Source organism: Protopterus annectens, chromosome 15.part0 (genome assembly GCF_019279795.1).
Source record: "Protopterus annectens isolate FY-2018-M chromosome 15.part0, PAN1.0, whole genome shotgun sequence".
Classification (NCBI taxonomy): domain Eukaryota; kingdom Metazoa; phylum Chordata; order Ceratodontiformes; family Protopteridae; genus Protopterus; species Protopterus annectens.
Genome location: NC_056749.1, coordinates 209284068 through 209292762, shown reverse-complemented (window position 1 = coordinate 209292762; position 8695 = coordinate 209284068).

Sequence of the window (8695 nt, the reverse complement as noted above, 5' to 3'; positions counted from 1 at the left end):
ACTTTCTACAAGGACCAGCCACAATAAATTTTAAATATATTTCATAATAAATAATAAAAGAATATGGAAATATTGAATATATATTCACAGTAAACCACAAAGTTCAGATCACAGGAAATATTGAAAGGAAACTTGATTGACAGACTCAGACAAATAAAGAAAAACAATATCTTAACTAAGTGTCATTATATTCCTGACTAATCTAAAAGAATTATTGTTCCATAGTTAAGTTACTTACTACTGCAAGGCAAGATGCTAAGGGTGAAGGTATTTCTCGTCAGGTTACCCAAAACAAAATACTCAATACTCTGAGATTTCTCACTGTAACATCTAAAATATAATTTCCAAGAGGCTGGCAAAATTACCTCATCTGGTCACGTGACTCTAGGTTGTCACAGTATTTCTCTTTTAAGCTGAGACAGGAATTTAGCAAAGACAGCTACAATACACATCTAAATGTTTATGGCAGTGTCTGGAGCTTCCCTTCTTTTTACTGAGCTAATGAACTAAGGCTTTTTCCAAGACCTAGCATCTCTGGTCCTTTTCAGCACTGTGGGGTGCCATTTTAATGGTTTAACAACTCATTTACATTTCCCTTACGTTTCTTAAAGCAGGCTAACTGGTTAATCATTGCTGTCCCAGTATCGTCTATTAAAACATCTACATTTAATTCAGTTACAATAATATGTGTATATTCCTTTTCATTTCAGCAGGGTGCAATGTTGATACATTTTAACACAAGCAAACCTCACAAATACATTTTCAGCCCAAGCATCTGTACAAATCAGTTTGATATACAAATGACATACAGTTCTAATACATTTGTAACACAAGCATCTTATATAAATCAGTTTGATATTCAAAGGACATATTATTATTTACAAAACTCCAGCTGGCTCAGCTGGCACTTGCCCATATCATCACAGAAGGCAAGAGGAAATGAGGGTGTCCAGCAAAAAGGTGGATGGATTTATGTGAGACAAGACCTGCAACAGTTATGCATGAATGTTGAAGAAGGTTGGAGAATGGCATTAAATTGAGAAAGGCTGTGACAGATGACACAATATCCCAACCGCATGTAGAAAATGGGAAAAGGAGGGGGTAGTTGATGATGATGATTATGATTATGATGATCAAGGGCAGATGGGCTTTGTTCCTGCAATTCTAGAAGTTCACGTTCAAAGACAGACAGATTTTATAATCCATCCTGAGCAGTATAGCATTGGGATTCTTTGCTGGGAGAAAGGTCATGTGTCAGCACGGATATTAAGTTACTAGAAATCTGGTCTTTTAATAGTTTGTCAGACTGCTATTTCTCTTCACTATTCTTTCTTTTTTCTTTCTTTATCATTTGTTGAATAGGTAAGTGGATTGGTCCAAGGACCCTTTTCAGCCAAGACCCAAGTCATACAAAATACACACACAAACACTCACACACACACACACACACACACACACACACACACACACACACACACACACACACACACATTTGGTAATGTGCCCTTTATGTACATTTAAATTATTATTTCACCTGTTGACATTGTCTGGATATATTCAGGCTTCTGTCAACGTCACATTTGCTCATTTCTAAACAACACTTCATTAACTATCTTTCATTTTACTGTAATCAATTTTTCAGACATCTATTTTTTGTAGACTAGTTAATTGTCTCTCAGTCATCATACTATTCTCTTGAAAGGCCATTATAGAGTAATTCATCATCATACTGTGCAACTTCAATCACTTCCACAAAAATTTCCATTTTGGCCAAGAAAAAAGAGTGGCAGTTTGCTCTTACACAAGTTTTTCTCTCTCTTTGCTATTTTTTGAAGAAAGAAAATCCCATCTTCTTCTTACTCAAGGAAATGTTTTTAATATTGGTACATTTGCAGGCTGCAATGCAAAATCAAAATACTGTGTGTTTGTGCACACATATACACACAACACACATATAGCCTATATATCAATATCAATATCATCTATCTATCTGTCTCTCTGTATATATATGTTTTTTGTCTCTTTGTCAATGTACAGTTATTTTGAATTCCATTTTCCTATATAAAATATATCAAAGAATGGAATTATTTCAGTAAAGGGCTTCAAAAACTATAAATGATTTTTGGCAGGGGGAAAGTCCTCTGCACCCCCATGCAGTAGACTGTGTACCCCATACATCCACAAACTTAAATGTACCAATTCCATGACTGTACAAAACAGGAGAAAAGGGAAAATTATCTTTCTCCATTATTCATCAATCTCTCAAAAATACTAAATGTCCATTCACTTTGAACTGCATTTCATTCAATCATTTTAATTTAAATGAAATACATTTGACAGTAGATGTACGTATGTATATGTATATGTGTATATATATATATATATATATATATATATATATATATATATATATATATATATGTGTGTGTGTGTGTGTGTGTGTGTGTGTGAGTGTACACTCACACACACAATGTACTGTATTTTCCACTTTAAAGAGAAGTTGTATACTTATATAAGAAATAATGGCCACAGTGATTTCTTTTAATTTGTTGCTGTTATAGACGTCTGCTGTCTATTCCTAGTAAATTATATGAATCACCATTTAATACTACTCACTGAATATCCTTTAGCTGCTGTATACATTCTGCCTACCACTTTTCACAGCAAATAATTCTGCATTCTGATTCTCTGCTTTTCAAAATGTTTTATACTATTTTTGCATCCATGCTTGCTGACCTTAATGTCTCCTTGAATATATCTTGAGACTATTTTCTCCCCTGCATCTAATGTGAGAGCAAACCTATGTGGCTGTATCCAGGCACTCCCTCCTAGTTGAGCTAGCAAGTACGACCAGTGCAAGGCAACATAAATCCAACAGCATACAAAATGAAAAGCCAGCACCAGGGACTCAAGCAAATAATCAATCTATTTCACCTTAGTTCAGACCAGTTTCGGCAACATGCCTTCCCCAGTTACAGAACATCCATTTCCCATATTCCTTATATAGCATACATGTCAATCATTATGACATCCCTTCCTTGACAAAATAAACACACCAAAATATGCATACAAAAATGCAGTATATGTCCTTGTATTAAAAATAGTATATCTACATATACCCCATTTCTTTCTAGAATCTTTTTCTTGAAAATTTATAATTTATCATTCAGCCCTGGATAGAATAACACTACCAATTTAATAATCCATTTTCTCTCTTTATTCATTAAGATAGGATGCCAACCCTGTTTTGATGACCTGACCTGATCAATAATAATAAATTTAAAGTTAGCTGTTAGGTGAGTTTGACAGTGTCTATAAAGGGCATTTGTAAGTCTTTTTGTCACTAAGATGTTCTGCAGTACATTGTTCCAATTGTCTAGAGGTCTACCCTATATAGAAAGCAGAACACCGACAGGTCACCAAATATGCTACCCAATCCTGACTACAATTGCCAAAAAAAATTTTATCAAACTTTCGGCCAGTGTTCTTATTACTAAAAACTAGTCTTAAACATATACTTACAAAAGCTACAGGAACCACACGAGTAAGATCCAATAAGTCTGTCCCCTGATATAGACATCTGTTGTTTATTCAAATAACCTGTTAATATCCTTTTATAGTGGGAAAAATAAGATGTTAAAGTTTTGCCTCTCCTATAAGAAAATTGGCAATAGTCAGGCAACATGAACCCAATTCCTCATTGGCTTTTAATATGTTCCAAAGCTTATTGATTACATCCTTTAACAAATTAACATTATTACAAAATGTCGTAACAAACCTTATGGATTCAGATCCTGCCCTTTTATCTTTATATTTCAGCAAATCTGATCTGCTGTATCCAGGCGGTCACAGATTTGTGCTGAGTCCTCCTTGACATGCTAGAAATGAGATTGGTTGTATTAGGGTCTAACTATTCAACTGGTGGCTGACATGAGCACCCAAATCATTACATGATTTCCTAAATTCTCTTTTTATCTTGTGCAATGTTCCATATGCAAACTATGGCAGCTATCTTCATTGGCTTGGAATGGCCAAGTACCCATTCCTGGACCTCATCACTTCAGTAGTGCGCATGTTTTCTGTGATCAGCTACCCAGAAACACTACTTTCTCCCCCAGAATGGGCCTGCCAGAGTGCTAGTATTTGCCCCTCAGTCACATACCCCACCTGTCTCTTTCAGCACCTGAGCTGCTAGCTGAACTCATGTGATCTGGGCAATAGTCATGGTTTTATCCATCTGTACTGCAGGGTCAGGCTGTTTTGCTCAGCAGAATTTCAGCTGTGAATAAATTGAAAGAAATAATGGCCATAATGATGATGTTTTAATTTGACAGATGGCAAGCTATACTAATAATTATTTAACAGTAATCAAGAACTCATTTCACAGTCACACAGTCTTCCACCCCACTTCCCAGCTCTGATTTCATTACTCAGTGGATCCATTGTCTCACTACAAAAAAGTGAAAGGAATAATAGCCACCATAACTTGTTTCAAGTTGTCAGTCTCATTCTTACCCACCTCCTCAGATCACTGTAGTAAGAGAAAAAATATGGAGACAAATTCATGATTATTCCTGTGGCCTCTATGTGTTTCCTACCTATAATATTTCAGGTGTTCTTGAATATTAACTTACCCAAAAGAGAGAATGCTTTCTGAAGACTGTAGTATCTTGTCCTATTATTGATAAAAAGTCAAATGACTGCTGATCAGCTGAGCAGGTAAACTGAGGTTAGTTGATGACAGTAACTGATCTTGGTTTCATTGCTTACCTTAATAGCCATGTACTGTCACTATGTCAGAGAAGGGGAACCAAAAAGTCATGCCAGCAGTTAGCATCATGCCACACTTTAGAAGTGATTTGTAATTTAGTTTACATAGTTTACGGTAATGTTTTGCAATACTGCATTTAATATCCTAATATAATAACTATGTTTAAAGTGCTCTGAAGGTGGTGTTGTTTAACATTTTTAAAACTGTACTTTTTCTGACTTTATAATTAAAAAAATTGAGTTACCTTGGCACCTACAGATCTGTGTTTCTCTATGAGTGACAAGATTCATAGTTTCATAGATTATTACTAGGCTAACTGCCCTTGTGGGTCATTTTAAGCCTAGCCTACTACCCCATGTGAGAATCAAACCCTGCACCTTGTGTTTGCAAGGTAAACACCTTAACCATTATGCCAACCTCCCACATCTTCCATAATAAAATTGCTAAATGTTAACCTTAGCAAGATAATTTGACAACAGTTTTAGAAATGACCAAACACTATTTATTTAATTGATTTTACTGACCATATTAGCCCCACTAGGCATGACACATTTTTAGAGGAAACTTGAGCTCTCTTTATACTGATTAGGGTAATTTGGCTAGAAGGTGAGGTAGTATCTATAAAAAATAAGAAATGGGATTTGAAGCAGACTATCAGTTAATGGAAAGTTTTCTCTACTTTTGATTCTACTGCATGTTAATACTTGTTTTAAGTCTGGTAGGGAGGTTTTTGGCTAGTATGAATTATACAGTATTCATCAGGTGGCATGACATCACGAAGATATGCAGTGATGTGATTTCTTACGGTCACATAAGGCCCTGGTGTAAATGGCAAATTTTGAAAAAGTCACTTTAATCATGTATTTGGGGAAGAAACTCTATATCCTGTGGTTTTGGCTGTAGGTGTTGGTTGTCTTGAAACTATTGCAACAGAAATTTCAAAAGAATGTACCATCAGCATGTGCTTTCTTACGGTCATTATGAAGGGCGGTGGGCACAGTTCACTTGGCAAGACAGAATTATATGACTTATTTTATGTAAAATGTGAAAAGGTAGATGTGATATATTTTTTACAGTAGGTTGTAGAAAATATTAATGTATGAAATTAAATTTTGATTTATGTTTTCTGCTCATTTACTCATAAATTAAGACTGTAGGAATGTGTCTTTCCTCACATTGCTTGCATTTTAATGATGACCCATAAATATTTGATACTTGTGTAATGTTGTTAATACTTGCAAATTAATATATCTGTTATCCCTTTTTTGAAAGTTTGCTTCTGTAATTTTTTTATTATATTGTATAATGTTTTGGAGCTTCTCTCCCCAGGCCTCTACTGAAAAAGGGCTATTTTGAGCTCAGTTGGACTATTTCCAGTTAACAAATGTAAAATAAATAAATAAATAAAAATGTAAAGGATGTGGGCTTGTACTCTTTGATAATTTGTTTCTTTTTGCAGTCACCCTCTTTCTTTTTTATGTCTGTATCAGCAAATAAATGCCCCTTCTCTTTTCAATAAGTGCCATGAAATATTTTTCATTTGTCTGATCTACCAATATCTCTGGGAGATGGGACATCTGTATAATATTTCATCTAAAGGATGGCATCCCAGTAATGTGGCACCCCTCTTTTACTGCTCTGCAGTGTCAGTCAAAACAGCTGTTATAGATATATTTTACCAGGCACATGGTTGAAAATGTGATCCTCACAACACCATAGTAAAAGTGCTTTGTAATCATTATTGAGAAAATGAATTTTAAAAATCTTACAGGAAAGCAAATAAAGCTGTGGAAGGCGATTGGGATGAGTATTCAGATAGAAGATGATTAGTTTAAATGTTTGGAAACATTCTTTGATGCATTATTTATGCCTGTAATATACTGGTGTGTAAGTAATTTATTGTTGGCCAGATTAGTTTCACTGAGGGGAAGACTACTGCACAGAGACAAGCTATGTAATACACACATTCCAGAGTTTACTGGAATACTTCATTAATCTAACTCACATACCTCTGTGATGTGAGAGGAAATTGAAACACTTGTAGTTTACTACAGGGTCATGTGATAAGGATGCAGACACCAACCAGACAGTATCACGAAGCAAAGATGAAACACTAAACGCTGGGACTGAGAGGCAGCAGCAAAGCCAATGAACAGCTGCACGTAAGAAGCAATTTAACAGGTGCTTCTTTATTGTAAGAGGATAACGTAGTGTCTCAGATATCAATATCACAAGAGACAGCTATCTGAAAAACAATCTTTGGAGAGGTTACTTTGTTGAAAACTTATGAAATAGTTAACTGGTAATATATCATATAATGCATTAGCAAAAGTGAAGTTGAATCAATACAAGAAATTGGAAATTTAATTCAATATGTCTGGACTGTAGCATTAAAAAATATTGGTGACAGTCATGTGAGGTTCCTTTGGCTGACCAGGTTCGCAGATGACTGGAAAATGGAAACTATCATAGATTCTTCCTATGACACAAACATCTTACATGAGGGTCTAACACAGACAAATGACTGGTGCCAAAGTCATGGACTAAAACCCAATGCCAAGAAATGCATTATAGTGCCTTTTGGGAAAACTGCAACCCAGGCTAATTACTCCATCGGTAAGATATCCCTAAGAGTTGACCCAGTAGTCAGGGATCTGGAAACATATATAGACAGTAATCTGGCCTTTGACCATGGCTTTTAACATATGGCCAAGGTAGTAAGAAAATCATTACAAGTCGCCCAACTTATAAGTAAGGGCATGGTGTCCAGGTCCAAGGAAGTAATAGTGCCACTTTATTTGGCCCTTATCAGACAAATCATTGAGTATAATTCCTCCTTTGGAATGTACCTGACCAGATGAATGCAACACCTGGAGCACCCACAAAGACTCCTTACCAGGACAATGCAAGGTATAAACACATTGTCATATATGGATCACTTTAAAGCTCTATCTCTATTCTCTGTCTCCTACAGGTTACTGAGAGACAATCTATGCCTGGCATACAAGGCATCCTTGGATTCAGCTCTGATGGACCTTTTTGTACATCCACAAAATGAACAGCATTAGAACCACTAGATCCAAGGATTTAAATTTTGCTTGTTACATAAATTAGTCATGTTGGTGAGACAGATATTGTCTCAGAGGATTCCATGCTCTGGACTAGGCTCTCCATCCTTGTGAAGCAGAGCCAGTCCCTAAGCATGACCTTCACCAATAGATGGGGAATCAGAAATTCACCTCGGGTCTGGTCCTCATGAATCTGATAGACATAGGCAGATGGTAATGCTCAAACTAACATATCCCTGCCCACATAATTTCTAGAATCTTTCTAACTAACATACCCCTCCTAATAAACACCCATGATGTATAGGGATACAATTGGATTGGCTTGCATGGCTTGCCTTATAAAACCTTTGGTGGTCGTTAGTCTAGTACATACCTATGAACCTATGAAACTGTGAACAAATGTCATGAAGTATATAGAATGTCACAATTATGTTCTAAATATGGGAAGAAGGTAAACTTGTTGAGTACCTATCTGACATAAGAAAAGTGCTTAACAAAAAAAAATTAAGCACCTTTCAGCATTGTTAAGCTCTAGCCTCCTTAGCGACACTTACAATTTGAGTGTTCAAACTGCTTTAACTGCTTAGGGTTGCTTCGCTTCTTTTTTTGTGTGTGCAATGTGAAGTACATTACATATTTTAAAGCTGTTATTGAATCAGATATATTTCATTTCTAGCCACTGAGATGTAGTGCAAGATGTGCTGCAGTTTTCAAAACTGTAAAACACATTGCATTCCTACAATTCCTTTTTTTCTCTCTCTGTTTTGTGGTACATTGGAGCGGCTAAAGCTTCATGTGCTACAAAGACTTATGTGTAAGCATTAAGTGTAATACAGCTTTTAAAGCTGTACAACTA